General features: G+C 36.4%; 1 protein-coding gene across 7 annotated transcripts in view; it reads left to right on the forward strand.

Annotated features, from left to right (window-relative positions):
- The window catches only part of dpr20 (defective proboscis extension response 20), a 524,337-nt gene that overhangs the window by 121,301 nt on the left and 380,331 nt on the right, over nt 1–22,705 (forward strand). Inside the window, exon 1 of one of the 7 annotated variants that reach the window (XM_087348572.1) lies at nt 19,465–19,575. The exons of the other annotated variants lie outside the window; for them this stretch is intronic. The gene's annotated coding sequence lies outside the window, so the exon portion shown is untranslated. Of the gene's footprint in view, nt 1–19,464; nt 19,576–22,705 lie in introns of those variants that run through there. 7 annotated transcript variants of the gene reach the window in all.

Here is a 22,705-nt window from a genome sequence, read left to right on the forward strand (position 1 = left end):
TCAGGTGGGATGTCTGCGGTATCACCAATGACAATCACATCGAATCAAAATGACTCTTTGAGGTAAAACGTGATTTTGCTACAAAATGGCACCTAGATCGATTCTGTAAGCCTTCTGAATAAATTTCTATACACTTTCAAAGTTGTAAAGTCCTTTTAGAATCATCCTGAATTATATAGATTTATTGTGAGGTATTACTATATGTATTATATATATTATATATTTTACATCAACGTCTTACGAATGATATGTTGTTATTGTTGTTGTTGTAAAGTAAAGGAGTAGAATAGGGCATGAACCCGGCAGGCACCATACGAGGTGCTACCCATAAGTTCAGAGAATTTGCCCATAAAAAAATTGCTTATCAGAACTCCTAGTTTTCACCGTTTCCTTCGAAGTAGTCCCCTTGGGCATGGATACAGCGACCCCAGCGTCTTTTTCATGATTCCATGAATCCCTGGAAGTCTTCAAGTGAGAGTGTTTTAAGCAACTCCTGCGATTCTGCCTGGATCTAATCAATTGTGTGAAAACGACGGCCATTCAATCGAAATTTCATTTTGGGGAACAGGAAAAAGTCGCAGGGGGCGAGGTCAGGCGAATAGGGTGGGTGTGGAACCACTGTCGTGTTTTTGGAAGCCAAAAACTTCCGAAAAACGAGCGATGTGTGGGCGGGCGTGTTGTCGTGGTGAAGAACCCAGCTGCTGTTCTCCCACTTTTCCGGACGTTTGCGCCTAATGTCCTTCCGTATGCGCTTCAAAACTTCACAATAAAACTTTTCGTTGACAGTTTGACCACGGGGGACAAATTCCTTGTGGACAATGCCTTGGATGTCAAAGAAAAACGATCAACATAAACTTTACATTGCTGCGAACTTGACGTGCTTTTATGGCCGCGGCGAATTTGGCGACTTCCACTGCGACGACTGCTGCTTGTTCTCAGGGTCATAACCGTAAACCCATGACTCATCACCGGTTATGACCTTGGAAATGAAGTTGGGTCATCTCTGGCTTCATCTTTGAGTTCTTTTCGGTCGTTGCTCAGCAGTCTCGGCACAAATTTTGCAGCAATGCGTCTCATGTTCAAATCGTCTGACAAGATGCGTTGCACGGACCCGTATGATATTCCTACGATCGCACAAACATCATGGATTGTTTGTCTACGATCTGCAATCACAGCCTCTCGCACTTTCGCGATATTTTCCGGTGTTGTGCTTGTCGATGGTCGTCCTGAACGCTCATACCTCTGACCGTGCAGTACACGGAAGGTGCATGCGAAGGAAGGCCGTGTGCTTCTATTGCGGTCTCTCACGTAGGACACAACAAGCGATTCCCCGCTTCATATGACACCTCATGCTGCTTATGCAGCTAGCATGGCTCGCTTGTTATCGCTTACGTAGGACATCGCCTTAAAGCGTTTTCACCACAAAAAAGTTTTACTTTGACTCATAGCATTCTCACCAAATGCTTCCACAAGAATGCGGTGGGTTTCTACAGCAGTTATTTTAAGCTTAAAGCAAAATTTGATGCAGATTCTTTGCTCCTTAAAATCTGTCATTTATGCAGGTTTAAAAAATCACCGAACCACTACAACACAACGTTACAAAACGCACGAGACTCAAGAACGCGGGCTCTCGCCTTCACGGCTGTTGGCACACTAATTCACAAAGGGTACTGCTCGCCCAATCTAGCGGCGGCAGGCCATTCCACAACCGGTTCTCGCGTGGAATTCAAATTCCCCGAACTTTTGCGTAGCACCTCGTATGTGGGGGGGGGGGGGGAGTCTCTGAATACACATGCTAAAATTTTAAGTGTATGAACTGAGTAGAAATGTCCGTTTCGTAGGCACAGCTGTAGATGGAACTGTAATACTAAAATCATCTTAAAGAAACAGTTACGGTATGGATTCATTTAGCTCATAAGGAGTCTAATGCGAGCTCCTCGGAATACGATGATCAACATCTGTGTTCTATAAAAGACAATTCAGTCCTTAGTAAATACTAGTTTCCCCCAAATTCTGATATATGGAGTTAGTTGTCAGCGAAATACAATCGTAACTACGTGTTTACTTGGTGTAATGTGATTAGTATTTGATTGTAAGTTTGTCGAATTGCCATAGGATCCATACACTACATAATTTATCCCTGCTACCGATTAGTAACTGTGACAAGTCTCACAGATAAATAGTTCCGCCCTTTCGTTATCTTAACAAGATGTCTCTCATTATAAGTTTCGCCAATAGCATCCATGTCAGTAACGAGTTTACTGGGACTCGTACTCCGAATCCAATCCTAACTCAATTAACTATTAGCATTGTTCGAGGAAATGTATACAGAATTTCGTACTATAGAACACTAACACCACCTACAGTCTAAATGAAGACATTACTAGGTAGATTTTTACAGAACACACATTCACAGTATTATATGTTCGTGCAAGTGCACAGTGCTCATTTGCATTTAGATAGAGTTTTCATCATCGAAGCCAGCTACAGCTGCTCATTGACACCAGTAAGAAAAGTTGCGCTAACTTGTCACCAGAAGCAGCAGCAGCTATACTGTATGCATACTCGTAACTTCATGCTGTCTGTTCCCATAACACCGCATTTCCCGCGTTGAACTGAAAAATTACAGGTGACAAATGACGCTCGGTGAAGCAGTATCAGGAAAGCCCCAGTGAAAAGGAAGATTATAAATTTAAAGATCACGCTAACTGTAACGCGAGCTGTTTAAGTATATTATATGTTGCGACATAATTACTCCAGAAGTGTTGATAGAGATGTCATTTGTTCGTACATTTAATACACTACACTGTAGTAAGTATGCCTTCTTTGCACGATTTGCATGGAATGAATGCATATAGGGATAGCCATGTCTGTCTCTCCGTCTATCATTTCGTATGATTAAACTAGAAAACCGCCGGACAGACTTGGAAATTTAATGTTGATATTATTCCATTGGTGACTTCCCAAAAATCGAAATTTTTACTTTTCTATAATCGGTGATACCAACATGGCGGACGAACAAACTTGTGAGGTTGGATCGACACCAGCGCCACTTGCATTGGTGTTGTTTGGTTATAGATTTTCAGAAATAACAAACTTTTGTCCATTACTTCTCTGTATAATACAAAATTACAACATGGCGGCTAAAGTAAAGAAAATAGTGACACCGGGATTCTAATCTACAAACCTATGCGTAAGAGTTAAGTTGTTTGTGTTAACACGGCTAAGGTGCCGTATGATGTCATTAGGATTACTGAATAACGGTACATAGAGAAGCCTATAGAACGGCTTCATTTGTGTAGATTGAAAGTAGCGTTATCTGAGTAAAATAACTGGCATAATATATTATTAAGAACCAAGATTTTGTAAAGAATTCATGCTTGTATTCTAATACGGATGGATGTTTCTCCGCGTATTTCTATGTTGTGCCGTCCTGTGTACAGGTAGAGGCCTTGCGACGGGCTGATCACTCGTCCAAGGAGTCCTACCGAATGTCTATAGACCAAGCCAACGAAAAGTTTGGACCCGCAGTTCTCAGGCACTGAAGAACGGGTCGTCCAAGTATCATTAGCATTATTATTATTATGTGTATTGAATTATATTACTTAGGTATTGTATTAGCTCATTTATTTGTGAAATTTGATTCAATAAATGAATCGAATTATTATTATTATTAATATGTTACATTTATATATTTAGTTTCAATTTTTGTTTTACTTTTATTATTATTGAAATAAATAAATTATTTATTATATTTTATCCTTTACTTTGGTTTAGTGCTTGGCTGTTATTGGCCTTTTTGGCTGTTGTCAGGCACTTAAATAAATGAATTGAATTGAATTATCATAGGTTTTTTGTGTTCCTGTTACATATTCTCTCGCGCCTCACGATTAAGGCTTTAAGTTTCACTTTCCTCTTTGTGTGATGCTCCTGGTACACCTATGTTTTGTAGAGAAATCTATTCGATGCTTTCCCTACATTGTTTCCAGATATTATTTTAGTCCCTTGGTTACAGTTCCAATGAAACCAATGGTTACCGGTATGAAAAAGCTTTTTATATTCCACATTCCCAGAATTGCTATATTACATTTGATATTTGTACTACTTTTTCGGTCTCCTCCATTACATTTCTCTCTGACAGTACAACTACATCTACCGGAAAACAAGTTCTAAACGACTTGTTTGTAATTATTATACTTGACTCATTTTCCGGAATCTCTCTATCTCTTTTGAACTGTTTAACTACATATTCACAGACCAACTTGGGCGTATGTAAAATTTTTCTGCTTTTTCAGTGCCTTATGCCTGAGTAATGCAGATGTACAGGCTTTATCATGTCTTATCATGTATTCATCTTTGCCAGAACGAGGCATTACTATTATTGTAGAAGTGATCACTTATTCTATGCTATGGACGTGTACATCGGATTTCTTTTAATACAGAGAATAAATGCAAATAACCTAAGTTAGGAGACCTTCACTAAACTGAATGTTCGCTCTTTTTACGTATTCCCTTAATTCTCTCGGTACTGCGGTATGTAATAACATGCCCCATTCGTTCTTGTTACTGTGTAGCAATAAACTGCATCATGGGGCCTTCTACAGCTGTAGACCAAAAGCCACCACAACTTTATTACTCTGTCACACAAAAAGAACAATACCGACATCTTTGCAAACTTACAAAGCAATGAATTTCGGGTTTCTAATATTTCTAGGAATCGATCCCTGTTTATGATTTTCTAATTAATACCGTGCTTGTATTTTTATTTGTTTTCGGAAAAGTGATGTTATTTTATACTATATTAATGTGTTAGGGCGATTTAAAATTTATGTTTGATAGTAACTGACAGAAATAAATACTACATGTTTAGTTTTTAAAAATAAAATCTACTGCTTTTTGCACATTACTAACATGTATTTGAAACTTTTCCATCAATATTTAGGTAACTTTGTAAGAATTGTGCACAATAACTTGTGACTTAACCTCTAAACTCACGGGAGTTAGTGCCACAAAAAAAGAGATCTTAAAATTTCAGATTCGAGAAATGAAATCATATGCCAATGACATAATAAGTTATGACGATCGAATTGAAGAGGATAAGATAGGAGAGCATGTAAAACGCATCGCAGGCTTTAGCATGCATCATACATTTATTTGGCAAGACTGAAATGGCGAGGCTACATACGCGAAGACAGCCATTTTCGGACTCACCGCCGTGCAATCCTCAAATCCTACTTTCATGGAGTATATTTTAATCTGTGATAAGATCTGGTGTTCCAGATGGTTGATGGAGTGGACAAAATAAGATCAAGTACGAGAAGATAATTAAACGCGATATGTTAAAACAGACGTTATGAGAGCAAACATTTTTAAGAATATTAACATTGTTAGTTGCAAAAATATTAAAAATGTTGTTTACCTTGTCTGTATTAAAGTCATATTTTGTATATATAAAGCAATGTTCCTGCATTGCCATTCACATGACTTCCTGGAGTCATCAGTTTAATCCCACAACACTTTAATATTGATATTACAACGGTTACCACGTAAAGCATTCAAGGATATCCTCACGTTTGGCTGGTAGCTAAATTTGCACGTATCTTTGCAGTCTAAACCTCTATCCAACACACACCCCCACCCCTCCACCCCCCACATACAAACATATCAGGATAACATAGGGTTTTAGAATGCATTAAATATCAGATATAAATCAATTTTATGATATATCAAATGTAAGCTTACAAAAAAAGGTAGTGGTATAACAGTGGAGTAGATCAGTTAAAATTTACATTTGCCAACTCAGGGTAACCAACCCCCACTAATCATAACGTCACGTAGATAATTTAGGCGGTGCATTTTAATAAAGGAAACACGTTCTATATAGCAGGGAATATACACGATGACTTTCAGATTAATGGTTAAAATGGAATCATGACTAAATTCTTCTTCTTCTTTTGGACATTTTAAAAATTTAAATGTTTTGCTGTATTTCTCCGGCACACATAATTATTACGGGCACATCCGTAAACATTATAATTAAATGCCGCGTATAAACACGTACATTCTCGATTTTAAAATAGATCCTGAATGTAATATTCCTTATATATATATACATATATATATATATATATATATATATATATATATACACGTAGTTAGTTTTAATGGATGATTGGAATGGAATGAACAGTGTAATTAAGTATTTCAAGTCATTCTCGTGTTCGTATAATGTTGTGAAATTGTTATTTAAGATGTTCTAAGTACACCTCACTCTGCGTTAAATTTTTAATGGCGGAAAATCTGATAAGTTAAAACTGATATACTGAAAATTGATTATCGATGTGTTTGATTCGGTACATTATAGTGATATGTTGATCAAGTAGATTTGAAAATTTCTACATTACTGATATAGAAATGCCAGTAATGTTAAATTCCATTGTCAAATACTGGTAATTGTGCATGTGTTGTAAATGGTATAGTATTTAAGCCCACGTGTATAAATATATGTGGTACATAATACTATTCAATTCAATTTATTTATTTAAGTGCTTGACAACGGCCAGACAAGGCCAATAACAGCCAAGCACTGAACAACAGTACAGGAATTAAATTAATTTCAATAATAATAAAAGTAATATATTACAAATACAAAAACAAAAATTTCAAGAGAAAAGATAACTCCTTTATGCAGCTATAAATTGGCGATCACTTTGTTACTGACCCTATATAAATTGCTGATGAATTTGCTACTCATTTTGAATCTATTTTTAACACTTCTTGCCTGTCCGTCTCTCCTACCGATACTGTTTCTTCAGATATACCAATGATAATGATGTTGCACATTTAAGAATACTGACTGGGATTTCCAGTTAACCTGTGATTTGTTTCTAAGTGGAGTGGAATAATAATATCTCACAGACTTAAACAAATTATTTTGGTGTAAATTATGTGTCATTTTTTCACTAATTAATTTAGTAACTTACCAGTAAGAACAAACAAAATACAAATACTCTGTGGTTGCTACTGAATGTATTGATCCTCAAAGTGTTAGACTGATTTAAATGTTTTAGAATATTATTTTACAAATGTTTCTCAATTTTCATGCTGTCCTGTTTAGAGTAACATTTATAAGTTAATCCAGGCCATGTGTGATATCAATATTACATTCCACATTTTTTAAGCATTACATGTTTCCAAATTTAAGGCTTTGTGCAAATGTATGCAGAGTAATTAAAAGCTCTATTAGAGTATATATGAAGGTCTTTGGGGAGATAATTTTGAGAAGTAAATACAAATGAAATTTATTTTTCAGATTCGCCGTTTCCGAGTGAGTTCTCAACAGGTATTTATTTCGCGTGTGGTTTAGCTGCTGTTAGAGAATATTAGCATCGATATCTGGTGAAGAGGCAGTCTTATCGACATAACATGTCATCTTAAAACAAATTGTTTCCGTTTAGTTTTCATCAACAGTGAAAACATTGAAAGCGAAATTAAGTAAAAATGTCGTAACTCAGAAGGAGTAAGAAATTTGAAAACTTACTCCAAATGTCCTCCACAAACAACCTTTCTAATTAGGATTTGATGTTTTCACGGCGATGAGTCTGAAAATGGCTGTCTTATGATTTGTTTTGCCGTATAGTCTGGTAAAGAATACAGACGTTTCGGAGGTCCTTGCTGCCTTCATCTACTCATCGCCTTGATGATGGCTGCAGCAAGGACCTATGAAAGATAGGCAAACATTTACCAGACTACACGGCGATAAAACCCAGAAGACAACCTTCTTCAACCTTTTAAATTGTTGTACCAGAACTTTGAATCGTCCTGTGTACACTCTTATTTCAGTTGAGGAGGTTCAGGTTGTTTACCTGCGTGTTAGTCCAGTACAATTTCAATAATTCTGAGGTTGAAGAAGTCACGAAGATCAGTCTTAAGGCTAATGCATTTACTTAACTTTTCGTTTACTTTCATATCGTATGCGGATGTTAGATGTGGCAATAATTACTATGTGTGTTATTTTTGTTACCCTTATTAAGGAATTTGATGTCGTATCTATTACTTTACGTCGTTTTGTTTCTTGTCACTTTTATATCCCAATATACTTGCAATTTATTATTATTAGTATTGTTATAATGCATATTATCTATTATTACTTTAAATTTCGATATTTAATTTACTTTAAATAAGTGTGTGTGCATCTTTGATTAATAATGCCCATATACTGTAATTGTCGTAATGAAACAAACTAAGAAGAACATTTAAAAATTGCTGGCTTGTGGAAAGTCGCGCTTTGTCATCATGTACGAAGAACAAACAACCACACGACAGCCATCTTCATTCTCATCGCCGGGTAAAATCTGATATTTTATTACGACAAAATATTTTGTGTAGTTTACCAAAAATTACTGTCTGACGTGTATACTCTAAAGCGAAAATGTAAGGAATAAATATACATGCTGTTTAATATAAAGTTGCACTTCTAAAGCATTGGTGTCCAGGAGATCAGAAAATAGTGTTTTACACTTCCTGTCTGTGGAAAATTATCGAGCTAAACGCAAAGTTGGAGAGAAACATGTTACACGATAAAATTGCTGTTTTCAAGAGCCTCTTTCAGAACTTCTAATATCTGCCACAGGATTCTCAAAAACGTGTCGGAGATACATTTGTCACCAAAAGCATGAATCGAGATAAGAATTGAAGAGAAGGGAACAGATAAATTACCCGCCCTTAACACATCACGTAAAAAAGTTATTGATCTAATAATACCAGAGACATTGGGCTGAAAATGAATTCACAAAGGTCTTTTAAATCATAAGTTTACACTTTCATGTGTCACCTCTTTGCGAAATATATGTTGTCTAAGTTCTCCGGGTAAAATTTTTTATATGCTTATTCAAATTTATAGGAGTTCAACCTTCGTATTTTTGAAATTAAATTTTAAGCCCATGCATAACACAAAAACTTTATATGAAAACATGTTTCGTAAATTCTAAACGGATTGAGTATGAAGTTTAATTCCATTAATATCTTTAATTATTGGTTTATACTCGAAAATATAATATTTAATCAACATGTGTGCAGGATTCTCTTATTAAAGCAAACTCCGGATGACCGAAAACTATCCTAGTTTTCAGATGATGCCGAGATCTCAACTTCAGAATATACCGTGTTACATAAGACCTGTCGAAGAATTTAATATCCCTCGAGGCTTTTGAGAAGCTCGCAGTGCAATAATACAACATGCAAGATACCACCCTTCGGGAAAGACCCCTGTGTACCGATACCAATTTCTGCTCCTATATGCCAGTTCTACTCGACAGCGTTAAAGCCTTTGGGACTTCTAACTTCATACTCCCAGGCCCCACAGCTTTTAGCCACCGAATTCAAGAACAGTAAAACGCGGTTTATTGGGTCACTGTCTCAGACGCTGCTAGCTACTGTCTGCAGTGCATAAGGAAAATCGTCTGCCGCTCGTGATTCCTATGTTGAATGCGAGAAACAAACGAGATACTATAAAAGGTGAACTGAAGTTACAATTGGTCAGCGGGGTCTTTTCAAAAGTTTGTTCCGGTGGGGTTTCAGTGTGAAAGAATCCCAACAAGAACTGTATAAAGTAAATGTTACTAATATATTGATAGTAGAATCAGTAAAGAAAAGAAAGAAATCCAGGTGTATACAAAAAAACTTGTGAATGTTTAAACCATTCGATTTAACAGACTAACGCCTCTGAAACAATAACCTGCCAATGAGCGTAACAATGAGCCACAAACAACCATCTTTAATCGTAACAATATACTTCCCCTTTATCCTCATATCTCCTTCAAAGTTTTTCCAAGTGGCTGCCCTCCAATTGGTGTACCCAAAAATATCTACATGTGATATTGTCCCAGAAATACACTCATGTCAGACCATCATGACCTGTCAGACTTCATTATCTTTCTCCAGTATGTCTATCCTACAACTACAGATAACTTCAAGGCCTGGACTTTGTTGTTAACATTCCTACTGAACTGGGAATAATAAACAAAATGATGAAGGTGAAGGAATGAGTGATTGGCTGATTTGATAGAGAGTTGGTTAATTTTTATAATAAGGGATATTTTATAAATACTACATAACAATGGCGACAGTGGGAAATGTTTCGATGTTAAAAATCGTGATTTGTTGGGAACTGTTAAGTAGCATTTGTATTATTACATATCACAAGTCATCAACAAATGTTGTGTAACGCTGTGTTTATTGGGACCTTACAAAATCCACATAAAGTGGCTCGGTTTGCAGTTTACATGGATAGTAATAATGGCGAAGTAATGCAGCAAAAAAAAAATTATAATGGCAAATGATGAGGGCTGAAAATAAATTTATAATTTTAAGAGGGCAGATATATGACGTAATAATATATATACATATATATACATAAAAGCCCAATATTTGGATTATTCTAAATTGTACAGAATGCAACATCAGCTATACATTACTGTTACAAATCAAGACACGAGTCAGAACATGAGAAGCCAGAGGGTCTGAGAAGACGAAGGCCGATTGTATTAGTTTAATACCCAAAATAATTCAAATCCCGTTAAAGAGAAACTCTTTTTCCACCACAAACATTGGCGTTAACGGAGTAATCTTGGTAAATTGAATGTTTTATTTTGTGCTTTATATTTATTTATCAGTGTATTAAACTGCCATATAGTGTGAGAATTATTTTGTTAGGAACTTTATAGTAAAACAAGAGGTAGAGTTGCGGGGTATATATCTGTAGTATTATGAAATGGGGTACAGTCGGAACAGTGACTAAGGACTGGACTAGGATTCGATCCCCAGCAGGGCAAAGAATTTTATTTTCTAGTGTCTGCGTCCAGATCGGACCCACCGAGGCCCTTAACCTCTTCTTCCCCTCAAGAGCCTCAATGACGTGTAGCGGGACGGCTTTACTTCATGTGTCTACTTTATAAGAGTGAACGTACAATCTTACTTGTATCTTTGTTATATTAGGGAGAAATACGTAGGATCAGTTATGCTTACAAAATTTTCCACACTCATCAGCTGTCTAATAACTTTCGCTCTTTTCTTAATAACTTTATCAGTTGTCCTTCCATTTTTCGCATATAATTGCCCTGTCCAAATAACTAATTTATCCTCAACGTCTTAAAGTTTGCACATTCAAACTATTTCACAATTTCTCATGTCTCGATTTTTTTTCCATTTCTCCCCCCCCCCCCCCCCCCATTAAGATTGACTCCAACACAGAGCTGACTGATGGATGGGCTTACCATGAGAAAAAAAGAGAAATAGCCTGCACTCGTATATTGCCTTTCGAAGGAGCCACTTTTTTTTAAGCAACACTTTCCAGAGCTCTTTTCTCACGTCACACAAATTCAAGCGACTGTGATTAATACGAACCCGAATTTGTGTGTGCCTAACTTCCTTACTCTGTGACTAGTCTAGCGACTGTATTGAAACTGAATTGTTTCTGTACTGTATCTTAGTCACTCAAATGATATGTGAAAAAATCTTTTCACTACTAGAAGATTCTACTAAACCTGTCAAACGTATAAAATTATTATATCTGTAACTGTTCTAACAGAATATCAGGAATTATACATGACAGCATGGCGCTCTATAGGACATAATTATAACGCATAACGGTTCACATGTATTGCCACGGACGCTGGCTAATGGCGGCTAGCGGGGATTTCGCTTTGAAACTGCATTGGGGATTTCTGTTAAAAGGTTTTTACGCACTTCGAGGGTCGCGGTAAATAGAGGGGTTCTGTACCCGAAGTTGACCGTTTGAGACTGAAATTGCTAAGGTAAAAGTACTTTCATGCGTACACAAAACCCGCTTCAACAATTTTGTGAGCTTATTTAAGGTGAAGGGGGCGATACCTCGCCCCGACTGTGAAACTAATCACGTTTCGACCCTTTCATTTTCGTTGACTTTTGTATTCACATTTGTAGTACACTCTAAACACGAATCTGTTATTAAGCATTAGAGTACAATAACAGATTGAGGAAACAGTGAAACGAGGATCACAATCATAACAGTTTTTCAGACATCTTCGTTTCTTTTGCCGTCATAATTATCGTCAACAGTTTTATCATTATTGCAGTTATCGTCTCATGACTGTTATACTTTAATCGGTGATATCGTAATGATCATAATTGACACATTCGTGTTTATCATCACAAATTTCGTGTCTTTATTGACATAATGCACACGGGGTTTTCGGTTCTCACGACGGAATGTATGAAGATGACTGTCTTCTGGGTTTATGTGTCATATAGTCTGGTAGAATTTTACCAGCGTTTTAGAGGTAACTGCTACCTTCATTATCAGGACATCCTCCTGTTGATAGAGATTGCAAACATTTCTGTATCGTCGTTAAACTTCTACCAGTCTATAGTTTTCTTTTTTTTTAATCATATTCATTGGTTGCAATTGTCATCGGTATCTTTACAGTTCGCACCGTTACTTTAACATCCCACCATTAATACTGTATTATCATAAGAAGTTTGTGTAACATCGTTGAAAAATAACATCTTTAGAGTCTTAATCCCTCATCCTCAATCATCCTTTCATTTAACCCTTTCAAAAACCTATCTCCTTTACTAAACTTTCTGGTATGTTTTTATCCCCTCCATACATAAATATCCTCGTCCTTTCCCACCGTTCCTTGTTACCGTATCGCTCTTTTAATTTCACACATCACTTCATCACAATGCAACATGGTGACTTGATTATTTCCTGCGATAAAGCAAGGCTCCGGAACAGATAATTTTCTCCCCCAGCGTTTTTAAATGTAGTACCTTCCATTTTTACACAAAAGTAAACCTTAAACTACCTAATTGAAAAATATGACACAGACATAATTAAAGCAGACGTAGTGTACCGTATTATAAATATATAATAATTTACAACTGATAGAAGATATGCTCAAAACAAGCCGGTGACTGAGAACAATGAAAAATGTACAGCAGTGTTACCTTGATAATTTCTGCCAGGCTTTCATGGTCTCTATGAGAGACCAAAGTAAATAAGAAAACATCAAATTGGTATTTATGCATAACTAGTAATTTACTCGTCAAGAATGGCGAAACAGTTTGCAGTATTACCTAAAAACATATTTTATTGAAAATTTTAACAAGCAACATAAAATATTAAAATCTTTTATCTTTGCTGAACCAAAGAATACAATATGATTTAATTCAGATAAAATAGCGATTGTAAGATAAAATTACGTATCTACATATAGTACATGCAGATGCAAATTACCGTCTTTGGTGATGTTCTGCAATAGAAATATAATGGCTAGTAGAGGATATATTATTTCATGTAAAGTAAAGCTGTCTCATTATGCGCCATGTAGGCGCTTGGGAGGAGAGAGTTTTCAGCTTCTACTTACTCTTAACCTCGCAATTAGATAGGGATAAGCGGTCATCATCATGCTTTACCACCGGGAAATGACCCCGGTCCTCATTGTGTAGGAGGCTGGGTGGATATTACCACGCCAATTTTCGGGGTCATTAGACAAAAATTTATTATCATTTAATTATTAAACAGGAACCACGATTTGTGTTTATTTTTTCCGTTTCCTGAAACTTTAGGACTTCTCCACTTTCTACACGATACCGCCAAATTACCATAATATTCATCACAGGTTTGTCGCCGTAGTCAAAATCATGTCCAAATGGATGACGTAGTCGCTTTTCAGTTTACGTTTTAAATCTTTCCCGACAAACGACAGTACACAATGCACTACTTCCAATAAACCGTTTGGTGGTGCCTTCAACACCTCTCTCTCTCTTAAAATTCTAAGAGACAACAAATTTTAATGAGTTGTATGTATCGGAAATGAAACTAATCAATTCTTATGTATTTTCGTCCGCTAAACTCGAAAATGACAATAAAGAGCTTAGTTAGTTCGCGTTTTAATGGCATTTTGTACTTTGTAAAATATTACAAATAAATACGTCCATATGATATGCAAATATTTAAATTTTTTCACCTACCTTATAGACGTTGTCTTTTGGCCTTTCTTTTGTATTTTACCTCAGGGGCATCTCTTACCACCGACCAGCAGTAATCAGCTATCATTGATTCGCTCCATTACCCCTGATAACGCCTTTCAAGGGTAGAAATATCTTGGTGAAATCGTTCGCCATGTTCATCACTAACCGATCCAAGATTATCAGGGAAAAATTCCAAGTGAGAGTGGAGGAAATGCATTTTAAGAGACATATTGCACCCCATTTTACTGTATGCTTTCAACAATTTGTCTACTAATTCCCTATAGTTTGTTTGTTTATTTCCAAGAAAATTCCTAACAACTGACTTGAAAGATTCCCATGCAATTTTCTCCTCTCCCATAAAAATGTTCATCAACAATCAGGTTTCTTATTTGGGAACCTACGAAAACTCCTTCTTTGATTTTAGCTTAACTTAGTCGGGGAAATTTGTGAAAGAGGTACCTAAAGGCTTCTCCATTTCGGTATTATTTTGCTTTGATCTACCAGTGGTTCACGGACAATATTTTTTAGTGCGTGGTTCCAAGTTCTGTCGAAGGGGTCACTGTTTAGTTTCATAATGTATATTCCTTGCACGACTGTCCCACTCACAAAGGTAGCAGCGATATTTTGTGTAACCCTGCTGAAGGCCTAGTATGATAGCCACCACGTTTAAATCTGCACATATACACCACTTATATTTGTCATAATTAACCCTGTTAATTAATTGTGTAATGTTACCGTACATCTCTTTCATATGAACCGCACGTGCTACAGGAATACTGGGTTATTTATTGCCATTGTGCAATAATACTGCTTTCAAGCTGACTTTTGAGGAATCTATAAAAGCCGCCACTCTTTTGTGGTATGTTCTATATGCAGGACATCCATAAGACCATCTACGTCATCAATAAATACGAGATAATCCTGCATGGAAAAAAAATTGTAAAGGAATCTGACGAACGCGATAACAAGATATTTTAACATTTTCTTCAAGTACATTCCATTGCCTAAGTCGCGATCCTAGCAACTCTACCTTATATTTAGGCGAGTCTAAATCTCTCACTAGATCATTCAGTTTACTTTAAGTTACTTTGTGAGATGTAGAAGGTAACGTTTCAGGCACAAAACTCTTTATCTTGAGATGCCGATGATCTTGGAATGGCGTCATTTGATGGCGGTGATGGTGAGAATTCTTCAGGTGTGTAGGAGATACGAGGGACAGGTACAGGTAGTTCATGATTGTGGGGTATAGGACGAATGGTTGAGGGGATGTTTGGATAGATCAAAGCATATTTTTTTCTTATTGTTTATACCGATGACAGGAGGAATCATACAGAAGTGGCAGTCGTTTACATGATTATGCGGTTCCCGCCACACCATGGGCACAGCGAAGGGCATAGACTGCATTTTTCCTTTTAGCCACTCACGTAGATTTGTAGAACACTTTAGACAGCAAATATGGGGTGCCCATGCCCTGTTCATGTCACCCACTTTGCAGCCAAAATAAAGGTTGTGCGCTATCTTAACGATGGGGGCCAAGTTTCGTTTTTGTGATTTAAAAGTCACTTCTCCACGGATATAACAAAAGTTGTTAGGATTATTGACACATCTACGCAACATTTTGTATATTTTAGTGTTACAAATATCTCATTTAAGTACTAACAACGACGTTTTTGCTGTATACTACATAAGTATTCTAAGACGAAGTGAAACACAAAATCCGCAGTCCACAAAACATTTGTTTGACAAACAGAACCACAAGGACAAATGAACCAATTTATTAAACATCCCTTAGGGATATTGACTAGACCTCCAGGAAGCAATAAAACCATCTCCACCCCTGTACAGGCTGTTTCTGAAGTAAGTAGTCCATTACAATTACGAAAATTACGAAAATTACGAAAATTGAGCGAAAGAGCTTGGTATGAATATCTTCGAAATGCGAGCCAATCATGCAAAATGAATGTCATTTTCGTGTTTAGCAGCTCAAAATTAGTAAAAGTTTCATCTCCGATATATTTTGGCTGTTGAACAGTGGAATTAGTCAATGAGGTCACAGGAATGGGAGGGGTAGTAGGCACAGAAGCATTTTCTGTCCAAACTACAAACATTATTTCCTAGCTGCAGTATTTTGTAGCCCTGTATGTAAGGCAATATTTTGGCCTCACTTAGTGTATGCGTTTGTTTCTACCCGCAATCTAATGGCGTATTCAAAACTCACGGTTTTGCCCCGACTACTGTAAAAGAAATGAAGCGACATACAGGGTTCGCTCTGGTTATGAGTTTGCATCCCTGGTTCATTGGCGATTATTACATGTTCCTATGCCACCAGCACATGCTATGTTTGGGGCTAATTTATTTATTTATGTATTATTTATTATTTATGGTTTATTTAACGATGTTGTCAGTAGCTCAAACGCTATAACATCCACTGACAGAATGTTAAATGAATAATCAGTTGAGAATGACATGGAAGGACGTGGCAGTCGTCTAACACAAAAGAACTGTCCTAGGTTTTACCTAGAAGGACCGAGGGAAACCATGAAAACTTATATAATCCATTTTGAATATCCAGAATTACGTGCGCCACCAATAGAATACGAAGCAGAAGTGTAAAATGTCGGCCGTGAACTTCAATAGCGAATGCCCAGTCTTAGTAGCATAATACACGACTCATATCTACTGTGTAAGATTTGATATTCCGTGGAATTCAATCGTAAGCTGCATTTCTTTGTTCACTGTTTGAATATATTGTAATCAAATATAAAAGTTCTTGACGATGGTGATGAGTCATTTGAATAAAAATTTTCGTGGATATTATCCATCGTCTAGTAAATAAAATATAAAACGTAAAACGACGTTTTGGAGATGGGTCCCTATCTCCGTCCTCAGGTGCCTACTCAGTTGGGCCCACTAGATAGAGCTAATCCCTATCTCCGGACAAAGTAAGTGGTGGGGTGATGTTCTTGTATTCTGAGACTTTCACTTTTTTACTTTGTCCGGAGATAGGTATTAGCTCTATCTAGTGGGCCCAACTGAGTAGGAATCTGAAGATGGAGATAGAGCCCCATCTCCGAAACGTCGTTTTACGTTTTATATTTTATTTACTAGACGATGGATAATATCCAAGAAAATTTTTATTCAAATATTGTAATCACTTTGAAATAAAAAAATACTACAATTTTAACTTTTTTAATAGGATCAAAATAATTCCGTGATCGAAAGGAGAGAAAGTGATTAGATGAGTTTCATAATTCTTACTCTTTAGCAAACAGTACTAAAATTATGTGTTGAAACAGTATGAGAAAGGCGGGAAAGCTAGCACAAATGGGAAAGATGATAAATATGTAAAGAATTTGGTCGGAAAACTTGAATTAAAGTACCTTTTCGGTGACATATTTGTGAGAGAATATATTAACACGGGTCTCAAGAAATTACATTTTGAGGATGTGGACTGATTTAATCTTGGTGTATACAGGGAGACGTCAAGGGCTCTTGTGAACACGATAATGAATGGGGTAAGCGTTCTCAATAGATGAACAATTACTTTCATGAATAAGAACTCTGTTCCACGGAGTTAGTTCGTTAGTTAACGAAACTTGGGCGAAAAGTCAGGGTTTGTGACCACACACTGACTCAGTGGCCACTCACTTCTATCCTCGAAACCTGTTGTGACCATATGGTCACACACCGCACGTTCATTTCAGACCACAATAAAGCGTTCCATTAAAGATCAAGACTTCAACGTCACGAGGTATGACATAATACGTGATTAGTTCCTTTAGGATCTGGCGGCTTATAAGAAGTTTGATGAAAATTTTTGTCTTAAGCAATTGTGCAAGTAGCGGAAAAACAGTAATCGTGGCGATCTGCAAAGATAGTCTCATACAAACACTGGTGCTGATATGTATTTCATTCTTGTTCTGAATTTTTTAAAAATATTAAGCATTTAAATTACATACATTTAAGATCTCTGCCACTGTTACTAAAATCAGCTATTATTATATGCATTAACTTATAGTCATGGTAGGCTTTTTTCCGGTGCTGGTTTTGTAGGTGAAATTTTAAATCATGATTTCAGAACGTATTTCATCCTTTTTATAAACAAGTACAATAACAGATTTGTACCACGGTTATGGCTTCTCCCTTATTTTAAACAGAATAATTGACTTGATTGTGTCTGAGAAAGTAATAAGTACATCCTGCTCGAATCAGTTCTGTCGGAAATTTATCGATTTCTATCGATATATTTCCTTTCACTCCGAAACTTCAAAATCCAGGAGCAGGTAGTATAATGACTCAGCTGTGTGTAGTTCAGTCTGCCTTCCACAATTAAAACTCTGAAGTCGAATGGTAACGATATGTACCCCCTGCTTTAACAAAATACACTTCATTTTTTATTTGCGTATTTCATATGACTCTCAGTGTAAACCGTTATTATTTCCTTAAAGAATAAGCATTAAACAGACAATATTTGTTTGTGTGAAATGGGGCATATTGTTTATTTATTCTTTAATTTCCCAAGTTATTTCTAGGATGATAACTGTTCTTAAGATACGAAGAGTATGGTGTCATTATTCTACACATATAGAATACATCGCACATAGGTACCACGTCTTATAGCACAGCTGCACCATGGCTTTTACCTACAGGCGGCTGCAGCACGGTACCGTTTATGTACACAGTCGCCTTTACTGCTTTCATTAATCAAAAAGTTACCGTATTTCCTAGAAGACGCCATCGATTTAAAATGTGCCCTTCTTTTAAACATACGTTCCCAGAAAGAAAATGCTATATATATTCTTGGACGCTATCAAATATAAGAAGCACCCCGATTTCAGAAATGTTAAAATATAAAAAAGCATCTCAAATCGAGGTTACACAGTAATACTCAGTTATTCATTGGCTGGTCTGACGCATTATCATTTTTTATTGAGATGTTGTCCAAACGCTGTTACATGCACGGAACTAACTGGGATTGTTCTATTTTCCAGTTTATCCAATTGTTATTCGTGTACTGACAAAAGCATGACAGTCGTCATATAGGAATGTCGAGCTGTCAGAGATATGTGACATGAAGTACGTACATATTTACTCACGAGAAGTGACAACGATGTATCAGAGCCATAAATAACCAGCGTCCTATAAGCCACGGTAGTCGATCGTTTTACAGCTGTTGATTTGTAGTAAAAATGTCAACGTATCTGAAAACTAAAGACAGAAAGATATTTACAAAAATATGGTATGTATGTACAACTATCTGGTCCACTGTGAGTATTCCAATGGGCAGAGTACGTCAGGACCCAGAGACAAATGATCGAAAGTTACCACAACCCTTATTAAAATATTTATTCACAGTTTCAGTTCAGCTCAATTTGATTGAATTAATAAACATTAAATATCGCATTGACAAACAGGATCACTCGTCGTTGACGTCATGTAACCTATTGGCGCGACAGTCAGTCGTCTATAGACAGTCGAAGTACAAGGATGGCAGTGAGTGTTCATTGTGAAACAAAATATTGATCTCTGTATTTTAAACGTCGCTACAGAAACGTTTCACAGGTTTGCATAAATTATGAGAAAATAGTGAATGTATTGACTGATATGTCCTACACTTAATATAACACTGCTTTTTATAATTTCTTCCTAATTTCTATTTTGACAAATATATCATGTTTCAGGATTGGGTTGTGTGACTAATAAAACTCTGTTTTAGTTGTTACTCTGATTAGTTACATGTTATATAATTATAAACATTCTGTTTTAGAATTAATAATTATTTTATATACATCATAAAATTATAAGTAAGCCGTGAAACGTAGATTGTTTTTGGGAAGTTTTTTTACATATATATTTAAAGCAAAACTTAAAAACCGCATTTTTCTTACGGCCATACATTTATTCGAATCATGTGAATGCATAGGAACTAGTCCTATGAAATTTATATTTTTACAAAACATGTATCAAGGTTTGAAAATAGTTCATATAATGTTAAATGACAAAAAAGTTTCCTACGTGAAACTGCTTGTATGATAGAGACTCTAAAACAAAATAAATATTTCGCTTACCAAAATGTTAGTGACTGGTGTTTTCATCGTTATAGGAAGACGCTTCCACATGAAGTAAAATCAGGGAAAAAGAACTGAAAGTGGAAATGACATACATGTGATGATTATAAACGAAACAGACTAGGAAATTTTACTCATTTGTTATTGAGAGATCCGGTGATGCTCCTCGGCGTGTTATTCAGGCACATTGCTTACACAAAGTCAGACGTAAAGGTTATTGTTAATGGTTTGAAAATTTATAAAAAGCACACTGTCGTGGCAATCTTTAATGTTCCACCCTACTCTTTTCCTTGCGAGGTTAGGGAAAACCACTAAAGAAGTGGTCGTATGGTACACAGTCCGTCTTAGCACTTAAACAACCCGTTCATCAGAGAGATACAGTTTATTAATATCTTCCATTTGAAGCAAAGGTCTTCTAAGTTGCAAACTTCGCCTGAGGCTTTAAAAAATTCTGTACGCATATTTCGTCTTCCCTATGTCCCACGCATCAGATTCTTCAAGTCTGTCTTGGTGTCGAGTCCCTCCTGTGACTGATGAGATTCATATTATCTTTGATCACACTTCCTTTGTCACGGCAGTTTGCCTCTGTACTCAAAATCATCCCCAGAACCAATAATAGGCAGAACTATTGCGACGTTGTGCTATTTGGTAACTGAAAAGAAGTAAACAAAGCAACGTAAGTATACTCCGACCCATTTGACATATTCAAGTATGGCACAGCATACTGCTGTTTAAATTCTCAAATTTTTCGAAGATGACACTTGCCAATAAACAAATACACTGTTTTCAAACTTCAAATAACTAATTCTTAAGTACGGGCAATGCCTTGCTGTATGCATCTTAACCTGGACCGTCTTTATGTCCACAGGAAACTACGCGAGCCCGAATAATTTTATTTCGATTAATTTTTTTTATTTAAGAACTGTGTGAAAAAATATCGAGTATTTTATTTAACTTGCATTCGATAACTGCATTTATCACTTCATATCAGAGGATAGCCTAATACATACTCGTATAAAAAGATTAACCTGCGCGAAAAATCAATTTTTGTCAAAATATCGTGACAATTAAAAACAACAAAGTTCTGAATAACTTTGGTCTGTGTTCAAATTAGATTTGTTTCATTCCGTTAATTTAGTGATGTACTACAATATGACTTCGAAGCATACGATAAATTGAATTTATATTAACTTGTGCAAGTGAGTGAAGTGTAAATCATCAAGGAAACTTTATTACCCAATGGAAAGATCTTACATTCGTCGACTAATGTGGTGTATAGTACAAGCCATATAGCCTCGGAACGGGATATCCTGCCCAATTCAATACAAGGAAGATGAAGAGATAGAATTGCGTGTTAATAATTCCAACACTGTATTATATTATTATTCTTCTTCTTCACTGGCTATACTGACCACATAGGTCTTGACTTGTATTTGACAGTTTATCAAATTCTTTGTAAGATAACTGGCAGGACTCTTTAACGGGGCTATTGGTTTTCACCCACACAGGAAAACATAGACACATCCGTGCTACAATTAGGATTCGAACTCACTACCCCAATGTTCGATATCTAGATTCATGCCCTAGAGCACGCTGTGACTGTGATCGACCACTGTGTAATCAACTCAACAGATTATCTCATCAGCTAATGAAACAGTTTACAATAGAAAGCAGTGTTTTGTAATCACTTTATTTAAACGTCATTAAACATTGGCACAGTTAGTAAAATGTATAGGGCACCTCTTTCTTATTTTATTATATATTGTGGCTTACCATATGCCACACAATCATGTTGTCAGTAACCAACTATTAACTTCAAATAATGTACGATACTATAAAATTAACCATTAAGTCAAAATACTTTTCAAAAAAATAAAAATAGGTATAAAACATTGTTCATAATATCACTTATGACATAACTGAAATTTCTGTGACGAAACACCGTGTCGTGTAATAATTTTACAAAAGGACACAAATAGCGTTGTAAAATAAAATACTTGTTCTTCATTGGGATTTCAGGTTTTAACGGCGATGACTAAATAGATGACTGTATTTTGGGTTGGTAGACGTTGGATGATGAAATCAGCAAGCACCGGTAAACTTCTTCCAAATACACGACGTAACAAATCAGAAAATGGCCATTTTCTTTTTCCCTGCCATGTAAACCCAAAATCTCGCATTATTATTAATTAATTTTTATGAAATTTTATAAGGCATCTGTCCATGAGCTAGAGTAAAACTGCACGTAAAGCCTATTATTATTATTATTATTACATGAATTGTTTAATTGGTCCACAAGCAGCCAAAAACTTCAGGCGTGTTGCCGTCATAACTCGGATGCTTGCAGCCCAGATGAAACTGTAGTCACGGCTCGAACCACGAGATAGGCGGCTACAGTGAGTTGGGGTCGTGCGCACATAGTAGTCGGAGCGACCCAAGAAGCACGGCCTTTTGCATCCGGCTGAGTAGTGCTTCAGCGTTACGCTGGCATGCCGGAATGAGCTTGATGTTAGCAGCATCTGTCAGTACAAAGACTGTCCAGGGCACGCCACGAGGAGGCTGCTGATCCGATTTGTGCCCCTTATTATTATTATTATTATTATTATTATTATTATTATTATATC

The sequence above is a fragment of the Zootermopsis nevadensis genome, unplaced genomic scaffold (assembly GCF_977971745.1).
Source record: "Zootermopsis nevadensis isolate Lab colony 2312 unplaced genomic scaffold, Znev_1.0 Znev_ptg000013l, whole genome shotgun sequence".
In the NCBI taxonomy this organism is placed as follows: domain Eukaryota; kingdom Metazoa; phylum Arthropoda; class Insecta; order Blattodea; family Termopsidae; genus Zootermopsis; species Zootermopsis nevadensis.